The following is a 25816-nucleotide window of genomic DNA, read 5'->3' as shown; positions in this document are numbered from 1 at the left end:
AGGAGATTCTGCCCGAATGCCATGCCACGCAGTGCCTGGGAGAAATTCTTTTCTTCAGACCTTCAGTCATTCCCCTCAGGATGATGTCTTACTTCTCTCCTCAGGTTCTTACTTCATTTCTGCCTTCTCTTTCGAGCACTGTCCCACCCCATCTTCTCTCACTGAGAAAACAAGACGTTGACCCTGAGGTCAACAGCACATCAATGAACCAGATGTCTATGGGTTACAGTGAGTTTTCTTAAAACCACTGCCCCAGCTGAGTGCCGGCAAGGTCTGTCTCAAGTTTCCACGCTGATGAACATCCCTAGATGTCTGTGTGTGGTTTCTCAAAACCAGAAAAACTTTGCTGATTTTGCATCCTGTGACCCTGCCTCCTCAATCCAGGACACAGAACAGCTCAATTCCCACGACTGAGGGGTCTGGTGGGGACTGTTCCATCTTGATGAAGGAGGAGGGAGACGCAGGATGGCCATCAGAGGCCCTGTGGAAGAACCCGTGGGTTTCCACCCTGACCAGAGTTTAGATCCATGCTGGCCTGCTGGCAGATCTAAATGCTTCTGAGCGTGAGAACTAGTCTCACAGAGGACATGTCTTCTCTTTAGAGACACAGGTGAAGAAGCGACACCCCACAAGACAAATGTGTGCTTACTGGAGACACTGAGCCTCACACAGCCAGCCAAGCTCTTCCTTCAATGAACATGGGCCAGTATTTGCCTCCTTGGATGAGTCAGACCAGGAAATTAGCAATGTACCAACAAATGCTAGCAGAGGAGGGCTGACCCTCACATCGCCACCAGGGTGGTGCCCTGGAAAGGGGCGCCGGGCTTAGGCTGCCCCACGAAGTCTGGGCTCTTGTCTCGTTCCGGCTGCTGTGGAGGTGGATGATGGCTGTCCATCCATCAGGAGCAAGCACTGGTGCTCTAGGCGGGCAGCTGGACTGAGGGAAAGATGGCAGACTCAGCAATTCTGTAACATGCAGCTTTTTGATGCTGGGACAAAGGTACTTAATGAGTGTGAATTCCTTTACCGTTAACCTAAAAACAAGTTCCTGAAAGTGAGATTTACTTACAGCTCCAGTGTCTTCAAATGAAGGCCATTTGAGCAGGTGAGATTTTCACAAGACTATTATCAGAAGGCTAAAAGTTTTTGAAAGGTTCTGGTTAGAAGCTCTACCCTTTCATTTTAAAGACGTTCCCAGTGGTAGGAAACCACTGAGATAAGACACAGAGACCCGACTAGCCCATGAGGTTCCCTGCCAGGTGGCCTCTCCTCATTTGGCTTGCATTCTCCATGACGTCTTGGCTTTTCATCTTATTTAGAATGCTCATTTTGAGAGTTGTTCTTTTATGATCTGTCAAGAGCTGGACATTGTTACCTCACCTACGCTTTCTGTCATCTCGGTGTTTGAGGCTTCGATCCTGGATGCCAGCGACAGCCTGCAAGGAGCAGCTTATGGGGCTTTGCATGCAGAGAGTCCTGGGGCCCTAGAAGGACTCAGCAGATGGGGCCTGCGGACATGCACCTGAATGGTGCATGTCTCCTGCCTCCTCTTAATACCATCCCCACTACTTAAGATGGGAGGAGAGTTACTGCCAGAGCAGGAGACTCAGGACCAAAAGTGATACCACGGTCGGACCAGAGCGGCTTAGGTGACATGCCCTTCCTTCCTCCTCGGAGCCAGGCCTGCTGACCCCAGAGATGCTGCCTGGCATGTGGATCCAGGGACGCTGCTTAAAAAACCCGAAACCCCAATTAGTCTCTGCTTACAGCATATCATCATCTTCACAGCTTGGGAGGCCAGTGCCTGGCACACTGCAGGCATGCAGGGGATCTTGTTTGCTGAATGAATGAATATCTGAAGGCCAAGCTGGAGTAATAACACTACTAGTTATTACTATAGGTACCATAGCTACTGTTAAGTGAGGACTTTGTAGATATTAGGCACTGAACCAACCAATAAAGTTTACCACGATCAGCTGCAGTGGAATATCATTATCCTCATTTTGTAGATGAGGAAACTGAGGCTCAGAAAGGTTAATCTGACATCACAAGCTAGAAAGTTACAAAGCAGTGGTATGAACCAATATTTGTGACCTAAAAGTCTATGTTCTTTCAAACTAATTTGAAAAGATTTATGCACCCCAGTGTTCACAGCAGCACTGTTTACAATAGCCAAGGCGTGGAAGCAACCTCAAGTCCATCAACAGATGAATGGATAAAGATGTGGTATATAAGGGAATATTAATCATAAAAAATGAAATAATTCCATTTTAACATGCATAGACCTAGAGATTAGCATACTATGTGTAGTAAGAGATAAATATCATGATATCACATATGTGGAATCTTAAAAAATGATACAAATCAACTTATTTACAAAACAGACTCCCAGACACAGAAAGCTTATGGTTACCAAAGGGGAAGGTCGGGGGACAACTTGGGAGTTTGGGATTAACATATACACACTACTGTATATAAAATAGAAAAACAAAGGCCTACTGTATAGCACAAGGAACTATATTCAGTATCTTATAACAACCTATAATGGAAAAGAATCTGAAAAAATAATATATATAAAAGCAGATGCCTAGGCTGGTAACTCTGACTCAAACTGAATCTCTTAACTTTGTATCAATTCTGCCAATCCACTGTATTTTATATAAACACCTGGAATATTGTGAGTCAACTATGCTTCAAAAAAGGTATGTTCCCACCCTCCCCATGTGTGGTAGCTTGTCTCCAAGGTGGCAGGCATCACTCTTCTGCTTCCCTCATGCCACGGTGTTCCCATTGAGAGGCCTAGTCTGTTCTTTCACCTCCTTGAATCTGGATTAGATATCCTGACTTCCGTAACTAGCAGAATGTGCAGAAGTGACATGCTGGGACTTATGAGATTAGATTGTGAGGATCTTTCAGCTTCTACCTGGACCTCATGGAACACTCACTCTGAGGAAAACCAGCCACATAGAAAAACATCTCATCTTGAGATTAACACACTGTATGCCCAAGCTGGCCAGGGGAAGAGGCTGCCTGTAGAGAAACAGCAGTTGCGGCCATCCCAGGCCAGCCTCCAGATAAATGAAGTGAAGGAGTGACACCAGACATTCAAGAGCCAAGAGATGCCACACCCAGGATCCCAGACAGATGGCCCCATTGGAGGCCCCAGATATCATGGAGCAGAAGTGTTCTGCTTTGCCCAGATACCTGACTCTCAGAATTGTAAACATGATAAAATGGATGTTTTTTTTTTTTTTTTTTAGGGTTTCCAAGTGAGTTTATTCATTCTCCACTCAATGCATCTTATGTTTTGACAAGAACAACAAAGAACTAGAAAATATCCAGATGTTTAACTTAAGTAACATGTTTTGAAATAACAATTCAATCAGAAAATATTTTTAAATTATGAGGAAAAGAGACATATCAAAAATTTTAAGAGCGACAGCTAAAGCAGCACTCAGAAGAAAAATGATCGTACTAAAATGCAGAGTTTGAGTACTGCAAACTCAGTGATCTCAACTTCCATCTTAAGAAGCTGCATAAGGAAACGCAAAGAAATTAGAATCTCTTTATCTCTAATAATACAGAGAAAAGTAAAACCTAAATAAGTAGAATGAGAAAATCAACAGAGTTAAATGTTGGTTCTTTAAGAGTAGTAAAAATGATCATTCCCAAGCAAGACTAATCAAGTAAAATTCCAGTGAGAAATAAACTGTCAGCATCAAGAACAAATAAATACATTTTAACTGACTCCTGCATAAGACACGGAGATGAGGAGAAGCAAGGGAGAGGATGAAAAACTGTACCTGTTTCGAAGCCATCCAGAAAAATCACGTTTCAGATTCTATTGTATTCAATTTAATCCCACGTACATTCATTAGAAGAGAACATAAGGACTATCAATCTAGTATTATCTGCCTAGAAAGGGCAAGCACATGAATTTTTGAAATAAAGTTGAGTTCAAATTCATTCTCTACCTTGACCTAAATGTATGACTTTTAGGAAATTATATAAACTTTCTGAACTTATTCTTCTCATTTAACAAATGGAGGATAGTAATATCAACCTCACAGGGCTGTTGGAAGGATTAGAGATAAAACACCAAGCACAGGAGTAACTTACACTCTACAGAATGTAACATGACCCATAACCACGGCATCTGGAGTTTATCTGTAGGAAAGATACAAAAATATATCTTGGCATAACGTCATTCATTTTGATATGTGACCTTTGCTGAAAAGTCTGGGCATTTATTTTTCTTGACCAGCCAACAGGTTTGGAGAGGTCATTCTTCAACACAGAGGATGTTACCAACATATTAGCAATATAAAAGAATCGTATGAAAAATAAAATAAAAAACTATATAAAATTTCTACTCTAACTTTATACAGTAATTGGTGTGCTGTGATTCATGGGGTCGCAAAGAGTCAGACATGACTGAGCGACTGAACTGAACTGAATTTTTCTTGACTATTAGATCAAGATAAAAACTATGTCAATAGCATAAGTTATTTTAAGATCCCGGAGGAAAAGGTTTCCATCTCTGGTGTTAATTTTATGACGAAAGTTTCCCCCAAAGTCCCAACTTTCCACCAGCATGTCTCCTGAATCGTGTGTGTTGATCTGCACTGCCAGGGCTCAGCCATGCTGACTGACCCATCTGCAAGATGAATCCTCAGGATCTTTGAAGAAACTGGTCACGGCTGAGATTATCCATGCATCTAAATTTGACATTTCTTCCATCTAAGATGGACTTCAGTTTCCTTATAGAGGAGCCAGAGCATGAGTCACTGGGAGGTTTTCCAGTGTCATGTACCAGCCAAGCCTCTAGTTCAACCTGTGGCCTCAAGTTAGGGGCTTCCACTCGTCCAAATATGCTCATGCTATCAAAGGCATTCTCCAACGATCCATTGAGCACCACCCGGACTGTACTACAGGCACTTTCTGCAAACCTTTCAGACAGCACTTCCCAGAATACAGAAAGATAGTTGGTTCTGCAGTCTTTCCTCCAGTCTGGACAAGACCAAATGTTCAAATCAGAAGAGCCTGGCTCTCCACACCAGCTGAGGCCATCCGCAAGGTAACCCAGCAGCGTGTCCTCCAGAGTCATCAGGCGCTGCCTTTTCACGTATTCATGAGCCAGCTCCTTCGTTTTGCTCCAGAAGACTTGCTGGCCACAAGGCACAGTGGGAGGTGCCAGGTTGATCAGGGAGTTGTAGTCTTCCTTTGTCGCTTTGCAGGGATCCTTGGAAATGAAGGCACTCATGAATGCCTGCCTGATCGCTTGGCAGTTTCTGCTTCTGGAACCCGGCCGGATCGTCTGGGTGTAGGTGTCGCATCGCTCCTGGATGATTTTCTGAAAATCAGCGGTGCTGCCTGCCCCGTGCCACCTGTTGAGCCCGGAGTAGTGCCACTTGTAGATTCCGATCGCCTCCCCCCCCCCCCTCCCCCCGGTGATCCCCGCCACCAGGAAGAACAGAAGAACGCACCAGCAAAGCTTCTTTATCGGCGTGCAGCAGTCGGCCATGGGGTCCGATGAGGGTCTCCCGGACCAATTTGTAGAAGCGGCCGCTGGAGTCTGAGCGGCCGGGGAGGAGAGCGCTAGCCCGTTTCTCAAACTGCACTTCCCCTTTAGCGCTCGCTCGCCTTTTCTCTCGCTTCCTTTCCTACTCCTCCCCGCTCCTTCGAAGTCCCTCAGTGGCGATCGCTGATAAAATGGATGTTGTTTTATAGCACTAAGTTTTGGGTGTGGTTTGCTAAATAAACAGCAATAGATAACTGGAATACCATGCAATGCTAAGGAAGGCTGGCTAGACCTCATTCAGGTGGCAGGAAGAGGAACCATCAACCTGCACGTGGGGATGAACAGTACAGTCATAATTAGCAAGCCAAATCCAACAAAACAAAGTTCATGTACCATGACCAGGTTGGATTCACTGCATGGTTGGTCACTTGGAAAGTTCAACATACACAAATTAATCAATGTGATACACCACATCAACAAAAGATAAAAACCATATGGTCATCTCAAAAGATACAGAAAGAGCATTTGATAAAATTCATCAACATCCATTTATGATAAAAACTCTTATGGAAGTGGGTATAGAGGGAATATACCTCAACATAATAAAAACTATGACAAACCCATGATCCATATAATAATAGTGAAAAGCTGAAAGCCTTCCTGCTATGATCTGGAACAGGTATTCTTGGGTATCTCAAGAATACCCACTCTCACCTCTTCTATTCAAGTTAGTAAGTCCTAGCCAGAGCAATTGGAAAAGAAATAAAAGGTATCCAAATTGGTAGGGAAAAGGCAAAACTGTCTTTATATGCAGATACATATTATATATGCATACTATACACGGAAAACCCAAGATTCCACTCAAAACTATTAGAACTGATAAATTCAGCAAGGTAGCAGGATGTTAAGAGTAACATACAGAAATGGATTGCATTTCTTTACATTAACAATGAAGTATCAGAAAGGGAATATAAACTATCTCAACATTACATCGAAAAGTATTTAGTAATAAACCTCACCAAGAAGGTGAAAGACTTATATGCTGAGAACTACAAAATGTTAATAAAGGAAATCAAAGACTATTCAAAGACATGGAAAGATATCCCATGCTCTTGGGCTGGAAGATTTAATATTGTTAAAATGGCCATACTGTCCAAAGCAATATACAGATTTAAAGTGATCCTTATCAAATTACCTGTGACATTTTTCACAAAACTAGAATAATCCTCAAATTTATATGGAACCATAAAAGACTCAAGATTGCCAAAGCAGGAAACCTAATTCTCCCAGTCTTCAAGCAATACTACAAAGCTATAGTAATCAAAAGTGTGGTATTGGCACAAAAACAGACATATGGATCAATGGACAGAGTAGAGTCCAGAAATAAGCCCATATACTTATAGTCAGTTAATCTACAGCAAAAGAATCAAGAATATACAATGGGGAGAAGACAATATCTTCAGCAAGCAGTGTTGGGAAAGTTGGACAGCAGCATGCAAATCACTGAAGTTAGAACACACTCTCACATCATACACAAAAATAAACTCAAAATGGCTTAAAGAAGTAAAATATAGGTCATGACACCATAAAACTCCTAGAAGAGAACACAGGCGAAACATTCTCTGACATAAATTGTATCAATGTTTTCTTGGGTCAGTCTCTCAAGACAATGGAAATAAAAGCAAAGATAAACAAATAGGACCTAATCAAACTTCTAAGCTTTTCAGAGCAAAGGAAACCATAAACGAAAGGAAAAGACAACATACAGACCAGGAGAAAATATTTGCAAAATGATGCAACCCATACAACTTGACTTCCAGAATATAAAAACATCTTATACAACTCAATAATGAAAAAAAAAAAAAAAAAAAAGCCCAATCAAAAAGTAGGCAGAACACCTAAAAAGACATTTCCTCAAAGACAACGTACAGATGGCCAATAGGCACATGGAAGAAGCTTAACATTGCTAATTATTAAAGAAATGCAAATCAAAACTACAGTTAGGTACCACCTCACACAAATCAGAATGGCTGTCATTAAAAAGTCTACAAATAAATGCTAGAGAAGGTGTGGAGAAAAGAGAACCCTCCTATGGCTGTTGGTGGGAATGTGAATTGGAATAGCCACTATGGAAAACAGTATGGAAGTTACTGAGAAAGCTACAAATAGAACTGTATGACCCAGCAATACCACTCTTGTGCATATATCCAGACAAATACATAATTCAGAAAGACACATGCACCCCTGTGTTCATAATAGCCAAGACATGAAAATAACCTAAATGTCCACTGACAGATGAATATATAAAGAAGATACTATACATATATACAATGGAATACTACTCAGCCATAAAAAGAATGAAATAATGCCATTTGCAGCAATATGAATGGACCTGGAGATTATCATACTAAGTGAAGGAATCCAGAAAGAAAAATATTTAAATGTGGAATCTAAAATATGACACAAATGGACATATCTATGAAACAGAAATAGACTCACAGAGAAAACAGACTTGTAGTTGCCAAGGAGGAAGAGGACAGGGGAGGGAAGGATGGGGAGTTTGGGGTTATCAGATGCACACTGTTATAGAAAGAATGGATAAACAAGGCCCTACTGTATAGCACGGACTTCCCTGGTAGCTCAGCTGGTTAAGAATCCGCCTGCAATGTAGGAGGCCTGGGTTTGATCCCTGGGCTGGGAAGAACCCCTGGAGGAGGGCATGGCAACCCACTCTAGTATCCTTGCTTGGAGAATCCCCATGGACAGAGGAGCCTGGCGGGCTGCAGCCCATGGGGTTGCAAAGAGTCAGACAGGACTGAGCGACTAAGCACGCACTGTATAGCACAGGAAGCTATATTCAGTATCTTGTGATAAACCATAATGCAAAAGAATATGAAAAAGAATATAAACTGAATCACTTTGTTGTATAGCAGAAATTAATGCAACATTGTAAATCAATTATACTTCAGTAAAATTTAAAAAATAACAGTACCCAGTCCCAGGAGGTCGGAGCCTCTACCCCCAGCCCTGACCTTGGGAAGGCTAGCTGATGCTTGTGATCCATTGGGTCACAGTAAGCACCTGGGTGTCCCTCCACATGCTGGCCCAAACCCCAGCTGACAACCACACTTTCATCTCTGGTTGCTACTTCGCTTGGGCATAAATCCAAACTCATTTAGTTTTATGTTCACTACCTCCCATCCCTCAAATGCTATAACTGGGTTGTCTCTGACCCTAGCTCCTAGCTTACTGGAAAATACCTGCCTTGGCCTTTCCAGCGTGACTCTCTTTTTGAGATCACACTTATTACAGCAATTGACTTTGAGTACTGTCTACCTTACACAGACCGCAGAGAAAGAAGGAAGCCTGTATCACTGCATGTGTCTTCAGGGCTGGCGTCGGGGGGGAGGGGGGTGACTACTGGGAAGAGTATGCTCTGAGCTGGTTTTCTTCTCTCAAAATGGGGATAGTAACACATGATGTATGCACCTTACTGGATTACCTTGAGAATCATTCATAATAACATTTACCCTAATGACAATTAACGTTTATTATTCATTGTGTGCCATGCTGCACATGGACTGTCTCATTTAATCCTAACAGCCACCCTGTGGAAGTTACATTAAACAGCTGTGGGGCCATTATCATCTCTGTTTTGCATGTCAGAGAATTAAGCTCAGGAAGGTTAAATAACTTGTTCACGAAGACAGCACCTGGCTGAGCTGGGCTTTAAATCCAGTGGTCCCTATAGGCTGTGCTCTTGACCACTGTACCTTAGAATTATACTTAAGACTGGCTCAGATGGTAAAGAATCTGCCTGCAATGTGGGACACCTGGGTTCGGGAAGATCCCATGGAGAGGGAAATTGCAACCCACTCCAATATTCTTGCCTGGAGAATTCCACGGACAGAGGAGCCTGGTAGGCTACAGTCCATGGGGTTGCAAAGAATCGGACATAACCGAGCAACTAACACTTTCACTTCCTTTCTAAATAGAAGACTTCTGCATACCTAAATAGACATTAAAGAATACATACAGATGGCCATTAGGCATATGAAAAGATGCTCACCATTGCTAATTATTAGAGAAATACAAACTAAAACTACGTACAATGAGGTAGGGTCAGAATGGCCATCATTCAAAGTCTACAAGGAATAAATGCAGCAGGGGGTGTGGGGGAAGGGAACCTTCTATACTGTTGGTGGGAATGTAAATTGGTGGGTACTATGGTGGTTCCTTAAAAAACTAAAAACAGGGTTACTATATGATCCGACAATCTCACTGCTGGGCATATATCTGGAGAAAACTGTAATTTGAAAAGATAACATGCACCCCAATGTTCATAGTGGCACTATTTACAACAGCCAAGACATGGAAACAACCTAAGTGTATATCAACAGAGGAATGGATAAAGATGTGGTATGCCTCTCTCTCTATATATATATAGATATAGATGGCTTCTCTGGTGGCTCAGACAGTAAAGAATCGCCTGCAACGCAGGTGACCTGGGTTCTAAGATGTAGTGTGTGTGTGTATATTATACACACATACACACAATGGAATACTACAAAACCATAAAAAGAATGAAATAATTCCACTTGCAGCAATGTGATAGAGATTACTATGAGAAATAAGTCAGAGAAAGACAAATACCATATGATATCACTTATATGTGGAGACTAAAGTATGATACAAATGAACTTATCTACAAACAGAGATAGACTCAGAGACCTAGAAGACAAACTTATGGTCACCAAGAGGGAAAAGTGGGGGAGGAATAAATTAGGAATTTGGGATGAACACAGTCACACTACTACATATAAAATAGATAAGCAACAAGGACCTGCTGTATAGCACAGGGAACTATATTCAATATAATAAACTATAATGAAAAATATATGTATAACTGAATCGCTTTGTTGTACACCAGAAACTAACACAACATTATAAATTAACTGTACTTCAATTAAAAAGTAGAAGACCTCTTCAAACTGCTAAAAAAGAAAAAATCTTAACATTAAATCCAGAAGCTCCTGGGTGATAGATGCATCTTGGCTGGGTGAAGGTCTCATGTTTGGAGGGTGTCTCCCGTCAGGCAGGAGGTGTTCTCTAGGCAGAGGGTGTTCTCTACAATTTCACGTGAACTGTTAACACAGGGATTCTCAGCTGGTGGCCCTGCCCCTTGCATGGTGAGGGATGATGTAAGGGATGAAAGGCAACTCTTCCTCTCCAACGGAGTGTCTTCGGGGTGAAGGCAGGGAATCTCAATTCAATGGGGACACCTGTCCCAGGGGGCACATTACAATCTCCAAAGGCCTTCCCCTTCTCCACCCCCTAGGATTTTGATCTGTGGATTACATTAGAGGGCCACCATATTTTAAGGACAGATTTTAAGTATAATCTAAGGATGCAAACTTTGTTATTCTATGGAAACTAGAGAGGTCTGCAGGCCAGCCTGTATTTACTGTGAGCTTCTTAAGGCAGTCAGGACTGGCAGTTGAATGTCAATCACCATGGATATTACCAAGCTACTTCCTTATGTCAAGGGCTGAGTCCTTGGTGCCTGGCCTCTAACAGGTGTCCAGGAATTGCTCCCTGAATGATGTCAGGGAGAGGGGGCTCAGGATACAGACAAAGAGGTGTCCCTCATCGACCTCCTGCATCTCATCTGGCACTCTCATCACTTTGGTGTTAGAATAACTGCTGTGTAGACTACAGGTAGTCTGTCCCCTAGGAAAAATTCTGGCCACCCAGGTAAATACTTTCTATTAATTGGCACATCACTAGGATTTTTCTGTGTTGGAAACTCCGGGTTTGAATATCTTTTGGGCTCAAGGGTTCAATGGCATATTCACAAGAATATTCATCACAGTGTTAAAAATGTGCTTAATAGGGAATTGATTAAATATACTACATAGATCTACACAGGGGCTACTAGGCAGCCATTTAAGATGAAAATGGAGGCATTTAAAAGACTGATTAAAAGACTCAGTAAAAAATTATGTATACATACAAACATAGATGGTATCTATGTGCATAGAAAATGGATATATATTAAAATGTTATTAAATGGTTATCATTGATTGTTGAGATCATTGAGTGTTGAGGACAGTTTTTTTATACTTCTTTGTATGTTTTGAACTTCATTCAAATGAAAATGAATTATTTTACAATCATAAAATAATAAGCTTTTGCATTTGAGAATTAAAAATAAGAGAAAATCTAGCTCATATCTATCACCTGCCTCTTTGTTCTTTGGCAGAGAGGGCTGGGAACTTCTCCAGGCAAAATCCAGACCCTGTTTTTTGGTGTTTCCATGACTCACCCCCATGAACCAGTGGCACTGGCCATCCATTTGGTCAAAAGTCTCATTTAAGCTCTTTAGTTTTCCATTGGATGTCAATTCTAGCATCTGCTCAGCTGAATTTTAGAATATTCAGTTCTTCCTTTAACCTGAAACCCCAATACCTTGACTCCAAGTCCAGAGCAAAAAGTCAACTCTTCTGTTCAATTTCTATTAAACCTAGCTGGAAAATGTTCTATGTGGACATTAACTTACGGACACATAGTCAATCCACTTTTGTAGCTGTGCTAGTTTTGATCCCTGCACCAAATCAGACCACCTGTGAACTTGAACTACATTCTACTTCCTCTCATACAGATGATAAAGCAGTAGTAACAACTATCGCATGACTTTGCCAAGTACATCCCAGAGATGAGCTAAACGCCTGATGTGGATTATCTAACCCTCACAACCACCGTGTAGAGGAGGACTTATCTCCATTTTGTGTGTGAGAAATTCAGGGTTAGTGAGATTAACTTGGCCAAGTTCACACAGCTAGTAAGGGAAATAGCCAGGATTCAAACCCAGATCTGACTTTAGATAAGACTTCTGTGCCACTAGGCTGCCCTGCCTTGTTGCTTTCATGAATCTGCTGGTGTTCTGCCTCCACTTGCACTGAGGGACCCTCTGAGGAACCATCTTATGTTTTGGAGATTTGGCATATGAATGTTCGTGAAGACACCATTACATGATATCCTCTCTTGGAGACCTAGGAAGAAAAGTTCTTTCACCATCACATCAAAAAGAATAAAATACCTAAGAATAAACCTAAGGAGGCAAAACACCTGTACTCTGAAAACTACGGGATGCTGATGAAAGACATGAAAGATGACAGAGATGGAAAGATACACCATGATCTTGGATTGGAAGAATCAATATTGTTAAAGTGACCATACCTCCCCCAAAGCAATCTACAGATTCTATGCAATACCTACCAAATTACCAATGGCATTTTTCACAGAACTGGGAAAATTTAAATTTGTATGGAAACACAAAACACCCCAAACAGCCGAAACAATTGTGAGAAAGAACAACCGTGCTAGAGGAATCAGACTCCCTGACTTCAGACTATATGACAAAATTACACTAATCAAAACAGTGTGGTATTGGTATAAAAACAGAGAGATTAACGCATCAGAATAGAGTCCAGAAATAAATCCACACACTTATGGTCAATTAATCTACAACAAAAGAGAATATAAAATGGAGAAAGGACAGTCTTTTTAATAAGTGGTGCTGGGAAAACTGGGCAGCTACATATAAAAAAAAAAAGAAATTAAAACATTCTCTAACACCATATACAAAAATGAACTCAAAATGGATTACAGACCTAAATGTAAGACTAGTATACTCTAAACTCCTAGATACTATAAAACTCCTAGAGGAAAATATAGGCAAAATACTTTTTGACATGAATTACAGCAACATATATTTTTTGGATTCATCTTCTAGAGTAATGGAAACAAAAGAAAAAATAAACTGAACCTAATTAAACTTAAAAGCCTTTGCATAGCAAATGAAACCATAAACAAGACTAAAAGACAACCTACAGAATGGGAGAAAATATTTGCAAATGATGCAACCAACAAGGCATTAATTTCCAAAATACACACAAAGAACCCAATCAAAAAATGGGCAGAAGACTTAAATAGACATTTCTCCAAAGATGATATACACATGGTCAACAGGCACATTAAAAGATGCTCAGCATCGCTAACAGAAATGCAAATCTAAACTACAATGATGTACCACCGCACACTGGTCAGAATGGCTGTCATCAAAAAGTCCACAAATAAATGCCAGAGAGGATGTGTAGAAAAAGGAACCCTTCCACACTGTTAGTGAGAATGTAAATTGGTGCTGCTGCTGTGAAGAACAATATGGAGTTTCCTTAAAAAAAAAAAAAAACTAAAAATAGAGGTACCATATGATCCAGCAATCCCATTCTTGGCCATGTATCCAGAAAAGACAGGAACTCTAATTTGCAGATACATGCACCCCAATGTTCAAAGCAGTGCTACTACAGTAGCCAAGACATGGAAGCAACCTAATGTTCATTGATGAATGAATAAAGATGTGGCACTCGTACACACACACCCTCACAGGACTATTAGCCATAAAATAATGAATGAAATAATTCATTTTTGAATGAATAATGCCATTTTCAGCAAGATGGATGGACTTGGAGATGATCATACTAAGTGAAGTCAGACAAAGACAACTATCATATGATATCACTTATATGTGAACTCTAACAAAATGATCCAAAGAACTTGTTTACAAAACAGAAATGGACTCACAGACATAGAAAACAAACATATGGTTGCCAAAGGGGGACTGGAGGGGATAAATTAGTAATTTGGGATTAACAGATACACACTACTATATGTAAAATAAATAACAAGGACTTATACCATATAGCACAGGGAACTATATTGAATTTATAATGGAAAAGAAACTGAAAAAGGATATATATATGTGTGTGTGTGTGTGTATACACACACATATATGGGCTACCCAGGTGGCACTAGCGGTAAACAATCCACCCGCTCATGCAGGAGACGCACGTTCAATCTGTATAACTGAATCACTTTGCTGTACACCTGAAACATCGTAAATCAACAATGCTTCGATTAAAAAAAAGTTCTTTCAGACATCAGTTTCATTGAAGTCTTGTCTTCTGAGAAGATGAGGTATAATCAACAAAGAAATATCAAGCACATGACGATTGTGTTTTCCTATTTACCTTGACTTCCAGGAAGCTCGGAGCCAAATCTTTGGCTCATTTCTAAAGACTATGTAGAATTCTGCAGTCTGTTATGCTGATGTTTAAACTTTCCCCTGGGTCTTGATCTTCCTTTTAGTGGGTATTTTCTCTACTTCTGATCCATGTATTATCTATTTTCAGATAAGATACCTGTACAGCATACATCCATGTACACTGCCTTAAGTCCTTTATGAAAGGAGACATAGTATAAATGGTGGATGTTTATTCACTTAAACATTTACTTGAGAGCTTATTTTGTTTAACTCTTTACTGAAAAGTGAATAACCAGGTACATCAGACATGAGTTCCCACATCATCTGGTGAAAGTGACAGAAAAGGAAGTGTGCTGAGGGGAGAGGGGACATCATAAAGGGAGAGGGCTCTGCTGGCTCAGGCTGGGAGGCTGCTGTGTACAAGTGGACCATTCTAATCTGTCCATGGGCACCTTCCCATCAGCATTAAAAAGTCCCACTGCATTTTAGTGACTAAAATGGAAGGAACTAATAATTGTAGTCCAGAGTCTCAGAAATCTACAGGGCCGAGTATTTGGCTCCCAGGAGCCAGCAGAGGCAATTCCTGAGGTCAGCAGAGGCCATCCCCACTTGAAGAGGGTGCAAATGACATGTGAGGAAAAGAGGGCTCCATCTGTGCAAGGAAACCCCAGGTGGGGCCAAGAAACTCGGGGCGTAAAGAGGAGCCTCTGCCTGGATCTCCTGTCTGGGCTGCGTGTGCCCTGGGCTGCCTGCCTCTGCACCATCACTGCCGCTGAGGAGATGGCACTAGGAAGGGGGTCTGGTCCTGGTGACATTTAGCTCCTTCTCCACCTGGGAGCTCCAGGATTCTCTGATTAGAAGCTGCTGTCTTACCCAACCAATGACGGACTGAGTTTAGAAATGTATGTACAGTTGATCCCACGTTTAAACAACAGCATTTTACCAAAGGCTGGACTGCAGGTCTCATCAATCCACCAGCCAGTGCACAGAGGTGCAATGCCCGGGGGCCCGGCTTTCACCACGGCAACAATCACCCCAAAACATCCTAAATGGCTAGGGTTTTTGTGTGTTATCAGATGGCTTTTATTCTGGCAATGTGCCCTTTCGCTACCTCTCCCTTTGCCTGGGGAGTTTACTGCTCATCCTGCGGAATCACCTGGACCATTATATCTTCCGGGAGCCTGCCCTGAATCACCCTCCCCAGCCCTCAGGCCTGAGCCAGGTGCCTTCAAAGTGCCCTGGGCACAGCGCCACTGACCGTGTGGCATTTATTAGGATTTTCTTTTTATAGGTCCAACTCCCCGGCCAGCTGAGTTCCTTGAGGGCTCTGCTCTCATTTGACTGCCTCTCTAGGGCTCAGAACATAGCAGGTGCTCAAGCTTCCTGGAAGGTCCCTACGATAAGGGGACTTGCCCCCAAGGGTAAGATAAGGGTAACGGGATGGCCAGAGCCAATTCTGTCTTCTTTCCCACAGGCAGACCTGGGTGAACAAATGCTGAACCAATACAGGTGATGCCCTTTGGGCCAAAAGACAAAGGAAAGTGTTTTACAATATTTGTCTGTTCAAGGTCTCCAGAAAGAAGCCACATTTCTCCTTCAGCTGTATCTTCTGTGATTTGTTTTTTTAAGACCCAGGGTAGGCTTCATCTACAACTTGCTTCACCCACGTCTTGAGGCAAAAATAACTGAAAATATTCTGGGCATGTTCACAGAATTCATTGACATCTCCTTAGCTCTACCTAGTTAGTCTCTCAAGTAAAGTCAGAAAATTTCATCTTGATAGTTTATATTTGCAGAATGGACTTCCCAGGTGGCGCTAGTGGTAAAGAACCTGCCTGCCAATGCAGGAGACCTAAGAGATGTGAGTTCAATCCCTGGGTCAGGAAAATCCTCTGGAGGAGGGCATGGCAACCCACTCCAGTATTCTTGCCTGGGGAATCCCATGGACAGAGGAGCCTGGTGGGCTACAGTCCATAGAGTTGCAAAGAATCAGACACCACTGAAGCAACTTAGCACACGCACATTTATAGAAACAAACACTGCTTAATCACAGGTCTTCAGCATTTAGAAATTAAGTATTAGGCATCCTGCTAAAATGCCTATCTAGTCCAGGGCTGACATGGCAACTGGATAAAACAGAGAGCCTCTTTAGGGCTAATTCCAGCTAACTAAAAGTCATGAAATTAATATTTCTGTCTACATGGAACAGGGGTCTATGCAGAAATTTTTGAAAATACATAAAGAAATTTAAACATTTTACTGCTGCGATACAGCCACTGCTACATTTTGGTTTATTTTACATTTGTATATATCCATGATTACTTTTATAAGCCATATGAATATTTATAAAAACAAAATTAGAATGATACTTTATGTGCAGTTTCACGAGTTGCTTTTTCATGCAACATTAAATCATGAATGGTTTTTGCATGCCATTAAATGGTCTTCAAGAACCAGATTTTTAAAGGTAGCAGAGCATTCCACTGCATCTACTAAGGTTTAAAGTCATGCCTTGCCCTGAGTCCATGAGGGTCAGCAGCTCAGTGAAAGACAGAAAGGAGGTTGGGCCCCAGCTCAGTAAGTCAGGACTTGGTTTCTCATAAAGTTCCAGGTTCTCTGCAGCATGCACGCCCTGTGATCACCTATTCACATGGAACCACAGCCCACAGAGGCTGGATGGCAGGCCTCTCACACCTTCACCAGGGGGGCTGGCCTGCCTGGGCAGGAGGGGAGCATGACCCATCTCTGTCGTGTCACTCAGCAGAGATTTGGGGAAAGGGTGTGCAGGAGGGAAGTTTGCTAGATTTCAACTCCTCCCCACTTTTCAAAAATAAAAGCTCCAAGTGGAAGCTACTGTAAACCCTTCACCAACTCGTGATGCCTCTGAAAAGGGGCACCAGATTTAAGACCCTTTTCACTTACCAAATTTTAACCCTTCTGAAAATTGTTCTCAAAGGGACAAGTCAGTTGATAAAAATGAGTTTTTCTTTGCTTATGGCAGATGCCTGTCTAATGCCTGACCTCATCTTTCCAAAGTGCATTAATGAATTGTCGCGCCTCCAAGAGAACCATGTGTTTTCACGCAAACTCAACATTCAAACTCAATCCCCTGCTCTGGGTGCTCCCGCCCTGCTTGGGGCTGGCACAGCCACAGGTACAGGATTTGACTGCAACTGTCTGTTACATCTAAAACTCAATATTAAATAAAATAAGATATGGCTTCCGGTCCCATCACTTCATGGTAAATGGAAGGGGAAAGATGGAAGCAGTGACAGATTTCCTCTTGGGCTCTAAAATCACTGTGGACAGTGACTGCAGCCATGAAATTAGAAGATGGTTGATGGTTGCTTCTTAGCAGGAAAGCTATGACAAATCTAGATAGTGTGTTAAAAAGCAAAGACATCATTTTGCCAACAAAGGGCCATTTAGTCAAAGGCTGTATTCTTTCCAGTAGTCATGTATGGATGTGAGAGCTGGACCACAAGGAATGCAGAGTGTTGAAGAATTGATGCTTGTGAACTGTGGTGCTGGAGAGGACTCCTGAGAGTCCCTTGGACAGCAAGGAGATCAAATGTTAGTCAATCCTAAAGGAAATCAGTCCTGAATATTCATTGGAAGGACCGATGCTGAAGCTCTAATACTCTGGCCACCTGATGAGAACAGCTGACTCACTGGAAAAGACCCCTGTCCTGGGAAGATTGAAGGCAGAAGAAGAGGGTGAAAGAAGATGAGATGGTTGGATTGCATCACTGATTCAATGGACATAAACTTGGGCAAACTCTCGGAGCTGGTGAGAGGTAGGGAAGTCTGGTGTGCTGTAGTCAATGGGCTCTCAAAGAGTCAGACATGACTTGGTAACTAAACAACAATCTACTACATCCCTTTCCAAATAGGAAAAGGAGTACATCAAGGCTGTATATTGTCACCCTGCTTATTTAACTTATATGCAGAGTACATCATGAGAAATGCTGGGCTGGAAGAAGCACAAGCTGGAATCAAGATTGCCAGGAGAAATATCAATAACCTCAGATATGCAGATGACACCACCCTTATGGCAGAAAGTGAAGAGGAACTCAAAAGCCTCTTGATGAAAGTGAAAGAGGAGAGTGAAAAAGTTGGCTTAAAGCTCAACATTCAGAAAATGAAGATCATGGCATCTGGTCCCACCACTTCATGGGAAATAGATGGGGAAACAGTGGAAACAGTGTCAGATTTTATTTTTCTGGGCTCCAAAATCGCTGCAGATGGTGACTGCAGCCATGAAATTAAAAGATGTTTACTCCTTGGAAGGAAAGTTATGACCAACCTAGATAGCATATTCAAAAGCAGAGACATTACTTTGCCAACAAAGGTCCATCTAGTCAAGGCTATGGTTTTTCCTGTGGTCATGTATGGATGTGAGAGTTGGACTGTGAAGAAAGCTGAGCGCTGAAGAATTGATGCTTTTGAACTGTGGTGTTGGAGAAGACTCTTGAGAGTCCCTTGGACTGCAAGGAGATCCAGTCCATTCTGAAGGAGATCAGCCCTGGGTGTTCTTTGGAAGGAATGATGCTAAAGCTGAAACTCCAGTACTTTGGCCACCTCATGCGAAGAGTTGACTCATTGGAAAAGACTCTGATGCTGGGAGGGATTGGGGGCAGGAGGAGAAGGGGATGGCAGAGGATGAGATGGCTGGATGGCATCACTGACTGGATGGACGTGAGTCTGGGTGAACTCCGGGAGTTGGTGATGGACAGGGAGGCCTGGCGTGCTGCGATTCATGGGGTCGCAAAGAGTCGGACATGACTGAGTGACTGAACTGAACTGAACTGATGTCCCTTTCTAGAAATCTGTTTGCAGGTGAAGAAGCAACAGTTAGAACTGGACATGGAACAATGGACTGGTTCCAAATTGGGAAAGGAGTACATCAAGGCTGTATGTTTTCACCCTGCTTATTTAACTTATATACGAAATGCCAGATAGAATGAAGCACAAGCTGGAATCAAGATTGCAGGGAGAAATACCAATAACCTCAGATATGCGGATAACACCACCCTTATGGCAGAAAGTGAAGAGGAACTAAAGAGCCTCTTGATGAAACTGAAAGAGGAGAGTGAAAAACTTGGCTTAAAACTCAACACTCAGAAAACACATGTACACCCATGGCTGATTCATGTCGATGTATGGCAAAAACCACCACAATATTGTAAAGTAATCAGTCTCCAATTAAATAAATTAAAAAAAACTCAACATTCAAAAAATGAAACTCATGGCATCCGGTGCCATCACTTCTTGGCAAATAGATGAGGAAACAATGGAAAGAGTGAGACTTTATTTTCTTGGGCTGCAAAATCACTGCAGATGGTGACTGTAGCCTTGAAATTAAAAGATGGTTGTTCCTTGGAAGAAAAGCTGTAACAAACCTAGACAGCATATTAAAAAGCAAAGACATTACTTTATGGACAAAGGTCCATCCAGTCAAAGCTATGGTTTTTCCAGTAGTCATGTATGGATGTGAGAGCTGAACCATAAAGAAAGCTGAGCATTGAAGAATTGATGTTTTTGAACTGTGGTGCTGGAGGAGACTCTTGAGAGTCCCTTGGACTGCAAGGAAATCCAACCAGTCCATCCTAAAGGAAATCAGTCCCGAATATTCATTGAAAGGACTGATGCTGGAGCTCCAATCCTTTGGCCACCTGATGCGAAGAACTGACTCACTGGAAAAGACCTTGATGCTGGGAAAGACTAAAGGCAGGAGAAGGGGACGACAGGATAAGATGGTTAGATGGCATCACTGACTTGATGGACATGAGTTTAAGCAAGCTCTGGGGGTTGGTGATGGACAGGGAAGCCTGGCGTGCTGCAGTCCATGGGGTCACAAAGAGTCAGACACGACTGAGGACTGAACCCTTTTGAAACTCTGAGATCTTAGGGAGCAGGGCCATGTAACTAACTCAGGGTAGTTAGTTCAGTTGCTCAGTTGTGTCCAATTCAGGGTAGGCACTCTATAAATGTAGAAATTGTGGAGTCCTATTCCAAGGCCTCAAGTGCGAGGCTTTGCACCAAGGCTAGAGACACAGAGTCCAGAACCCAGGCCACCTCTGAAGCTGACTGAGCCCCTTTGTAACCATTGCTGAAAGCTCCCATCCACCCTGATCATCACCAGCTAGCTTCCTGACCCCAAATGAGGCAAAAATGCCCACCCCTGTACTTACCCTACAGCACTCAAACAAATCACCTAATACCACCCTTCCAGCAGGAATTTCCTTTGTCTTGAGGCTATAAAGATTGACCATTAACCCACAAAAAGCCTCTGCTCTCCCTTGAGCCAGCCCGCTATTCTAATAGCATCCTGTGGGCTCTCTCTGGGGTGTCAGGAGGTCAGCCCACTGCGTTCGCAGCGCCTTCATTACCTCCACTCCCTGCTCTTAATAAACTCACTCCCTTCTGAAATGCTCTGTCTGGAAATTCTTTTCCAACTTGCGCTTGAGCTGCCAGGACAGAAATGTGTTTTATACAGGCTTGGATTTTTCCCTCAGGTGTGGAACACTGCTGCAGCAAATATATGTTATAAACCAAATCCTCACACAGGGTCTGGTGAGAAAGAACACAAGCACCACCGTAACTGTAGCTGCGGGTCTCCCTCCTCAGCGGCCAAGACGGACTGAACGCCACGGGCATGTGTCCATGAACAGACATGGACGTGTGTCATCTCACTGAATCCTCACAATAACCCCAGGAGGAGGGTGCTGCTGTTATCTCTATTTTACAGATGAGGAAACAGGATTAGAGGCATTCTTGCTCAAATGATGAAACTAAGAAGTGCAGACCTGGGATTCAAAACCAGGCTGATTCTGTCAATATTGTGAAAGTGATCATACTGCCCAAAGCAATCTATAGATTCAATGCAGTCCCTATCAGATTACCTAATGGCATTTTTCACAGAACTAGAACAAAAAATTTCACAATTTGTATGGAAACACAAAAGACCCCAGATAGCAAAAGCAATCTTGAGAAAGAAGAATGGAGCTGGAGGAATCAACCTTCCTGACTTGAGACTATCCTACAGAGTTACAGTCATCAAGATCACATCGTGTTGGCACAAAAACAAAAATATAGACCAATGGAACAAGATAGAAAGCCTAGGGATAACCCACACACCCATGGGCACCTTATCTTTGACAAAGGAGGCAAGAATATACAATGGAGAAAAGATAATCTCTTCAATAAGCAGTGCTGGGAAAGCTGGACAGCTATGTGTAAAATAATGAAATTAGAACACTAACACCATACACAAAAACTCAAAATGGATTAATGACCTAAATGTAAGACCAGAAACTATAAAACTCTTAGAGGAAAAAATAGGCAGAACACTCTTTGATATAAATCACAGCGAGATCCTCTATGACCCATCTCCTAGAGTAATGGAAAAAAATAAAAAATAAATGGGACCTAATTAAACTTAAAAACTTCCGTACAGCAAAGGAAACCACAAACAAGTTAAAAGGACAACCCTCAGACTGGGAGAAAATAATTGCAAATGAAGCATCTGACAAAGGATTAATCTCTAAAATATATAAGCAGCTCATGCAGCTCAATATCAGAAAAACAAACAACTCGATCAAAAAATAGGCAGAAGACCCAAACAGACATTTCTCCAAAGACATACAGATGGCTAATAAACACATGAAAAAATGCTCAACATCACTTATTAGAGAAATGCAAATCAAAGAATTGATGCTTTTCAACTGTGGTGTTACAGAAGACTCTTGAGAGTCCTTTTGGACAGCAAGGAGATAAAAATAGTCAATCCTAAAGGAAATCAACCCTGAATATTCACTGGAAGGACTGATGCTGAAGCTCCAATACTTTGGCCACCTGATGCAAAGAGCTGACTCATTGGAAAATACCCTGATGCTGGGAAAGATTGAAGGCAGTTGGAGAAGGGGGTGACAGAGGATGAGATGGTTGGATGGCATTGCCGACTCAATGGACATGAGTTTGAGCAAGTTCCGGGAGATGGTGAAGGACAGGGAAGCCTGGTGTGCTGTAGTCCATGGGGTTGCAGAGTCAAACATGACTTAGTGACTGAACAACAATAAGAAATCAAAACTACCATGAGCTATCACCTCACACCGGCCAGAATGGTCATCATCAAAACTACAAACAATAAATTCTGGAGAGGATATGGAGGAAAGGGAACCCTCTTGCACTGCTGGTGGGAATGTAAACTGATACAGCCACTATGGAGAACAATATGTAGATTTATTTTAAAAAGGAATAAAACTACCATATGACCCAGCAATCCCACTACTGGGCATATATCCTGAAAAAGCCATAATTGAAAAAGACACATGCACCCCAATGTTCATTGCAGCACTATTTACAATACCCAGGACAGGAGAGTGACCTAGACCCTTGACAGATGAATGGAAGTTGTGGTTCAGTTCAGTTCAGTCGCTCAGTTGTGTCCGACTCTGCAACCCCATGAATCACAGCACGCCAGGCCTCCCTGTCCATCACAAACTCCCGGAGTTCACTCAGACTCACACCCAACGAGTCAGTGATGCCATCCAGTCATCTCATTCTCTGCCATCCCCTTCTCCTCCTGCCCCCAATCCCTCCCAGCATCAGAGTCTTTTCCAATGAGTCAATTCTTCGCATGAGGTGGCCAAATATACATACAATAGAATATTACTCAGCCATAAAAAGAGATAGATTTTAGTCCGTTCCACTGAGGTGGATGAACCTAGAGTCTGTTATACAGACTGAAGTAAGTCAGAAAGAGAAAAACATATATTAACATATATGTTAAACATATATTAACATATATTTGTGTTAAATGTGTATTAACATATATATTTATGTTGAACATATATTAAACATATATCAACTGCTGCTGCTAAGTCACTTCAGTCGTGTTCAACTCTGTGCGACCCCATGGACGGCAGCCCACCAGGCTCCCCCGTCCCTGGGATTCTCCAGGCAAGAACACTGGAGTGCGTTGCCATTTCCTTCTCCAATGCATGAAAGTGAAAACATATGTCAAGCATATATTAAAGTATCATATATTAACACAGATATATGGAATTTATAAAAATGGTACTGATGATCCTATCTGCAGGGCAGGAATAGAGACTCAGACGTAGAGAGCAGATTTATGGATACAGCAGGGGCAGGAGAGGGTGGGACAATTTGAGAGTAGCACTGAGATACATTCAGTTCAGTTCTGTCGCTCAGTCGTGTCCAACTCTGCGACCCCATGAATCGCAGCACACCAGGCCTCCCTGTCCATCACCAACTCCTGGAGTTCACCCAGACTCACGTCCATCCAGTCAGTGATGCCATCCAGCCATCTCATCCTCTGCCATCCCCTTCTCCTCCTGCCCCCAATCCCTCCCAGCATCAGAGTCTTTTCCAATGAGTCAACTCTTTCCATGAGGTGGCCAAAGTACTGGAATTTAGCTTTAGCATCATGCCTTCCAAAGAAATCCCAGGGCTGATCTCCTTCAGAATGGACTGGTTGGATCTCCTTGCAGTCCAAGGGACTCTCAGGAGTCTTCTCCAACACCACAGTTCAAAAGCATCCATTCTTCGGCACTCAGCCTTCTTCACAGTCCAACTCTCACATCCATACATGACCACAGGAAAAACCATAGCCTTGACTAGACGAACCTTTGTTGGCAAAGTAATGTCTCTGCTTTTGAATATGCTATCTAGGTTGGTCATAACTTTCCTTCCAAGGAGTAAACATCTTTTAATTTCATGGCTGAAGTCACCATCTGCAGCGATTTTGGAGCCCAGAAAAATAAAGTCTGACACTGTTTCCACTGTTTCCCCATCTATTTCCCATGAAGTGATGGGACCGGATGCCATGATCTTCGTTTTCTGAATGTTGAACTTTAAGCCAACTTTTTCACTCTCCTCTTTCACTTTCATCAAGAGGCTTTTGAGTTCCTCTTCACTTTCTGCCATAAGGGTGGTGTCATCTGCATATCTGAGGTGATTGATACTTCTGCCGGCAATCTTGATTCCAGCTTGTGCTTCTTCCAGCCCAGCGTTTCTCATGATGTACTCTGCATATAAGTTAAATAAACAGGGTGATAATATACAGCCTTGACCTCCTCCTTTTCCTATTTGCAACCAGTCTGTTGTTCCATGTCCAGTTCTAACTGTTGCTTCCTGACCTGCATACAAATTTCTCAAGAGGCAGATCAGGTGGTCTGGTATTCCCATCTCTTTCAGAATTTTCCACAGTTTATTGTGATCCACACAGTCAAAGGCTTTGGCATAGTCAATAAAGCAGAAATAGATGTTTTTCTGGAACTCTCTTGCTTTTTCCATGATCCAGCGGATATTGGCAATTTGATCTCTGGTTCCTCTGCCTTTTCTAAAACCAGCTTGAACATTCAAGTTCACGATTCACATATTGCTGAAGCCTGGCTTGGAGAATTCTGAGCATTACTTTACTAGCGTGTGAGATGAGTGCAATTGTGCAGTAGTTTGAGCATTCTTTGGCATTGCCTTTCTTTGGGATTGGAATGAAAACTGGCCTTTTCCAGTCCTGTGGCCACTGCTGAGTTTTCCAAATTTGCTGGCATATTGAGTGCAGCACTTTCATAGCATCATCTTTCAGGATTTGAAATAGCTCCACTGGAATTCCATCACCTCCATTAGCTTTGTTCGTAGTGATGCTTTCTAAGGTCCACTTGACTTCACATTCCAGGATGTCTGGCTCTAGGTCAGTGATCACACCATCATGATTATCTGGGTCATGAAGATCTTTTTTGTACAGTTCTTCTGTGTATTCTTGCCATCTCTTCTTAACATCTTCTGCTTCTGTTAGGTCCATACCAGTTCTGTCCTTTATCGAGCCCATCTTTGCATGAAATGTTCCCTTGGTATCTCTAATTTTCTTGAAGAGATCTCTAGTCTTTCCCATTCTGTTGTTTTCCTCTATTTCTTTGCATTGATCGCTGAAGAAGACTTTCTTATCTCTTCTTGCTATTCTTTGGAACTCTGCATTCAGATGCTTATATCTTTCCTTTTCTCCTTTGCTTTTTGCTTCTCTTCTTTTCACAGCTATTTGTAAGGCCTCCCCAGACAGCCATTTTGCTTTTTTGCATTTCCTTTCCATGGGGATGGTCTTGATCCCTGTCTCCTGTACAATGTCACGAACCTCATTCCATAGTTCACCAGGTACTCTATCAGAT

General features: G+C 42.3%; 1 protein-coding gene across 16 annotated transcripts in view; it reads right to left on the bottom strand.

The window, feature by feature from the left end:
- ANKS1B (ankyrin repeat and sterile alpha motif domain containing 1B) overlaps nucleotides 1-25816 on the bottom strand; it is a 1175033-nt gene that overhangs the window by 5883 nt on the left and 1143334 nt on the right. The gene's annotated exons all lie outside the window — the stretch shown is intronic.

Source organism: Bos indicus x Bos taurus, chromosome 5, assembly GCF_003369695.1.
Source record: "Bos indicus x Bos taurus breed Angus x Brahman F1 hybrid chromosome 5, Bos_hybrid_MaternalHap_v2.0, whole genome shotgun sequence".
In the NCBI taxonomy this organism is placed as follows: Eukaryota; Metazoa; Chordata; class Mammalia; order Artiodactyla; family Bovidae; genus Bos; species Bos indicus x Bos taurus.
The sequence above is the reverse complement of the archived record's forward strand: the minus strand, read 5'-3'. Positions and strand labels throughout refer to the sequence as shown.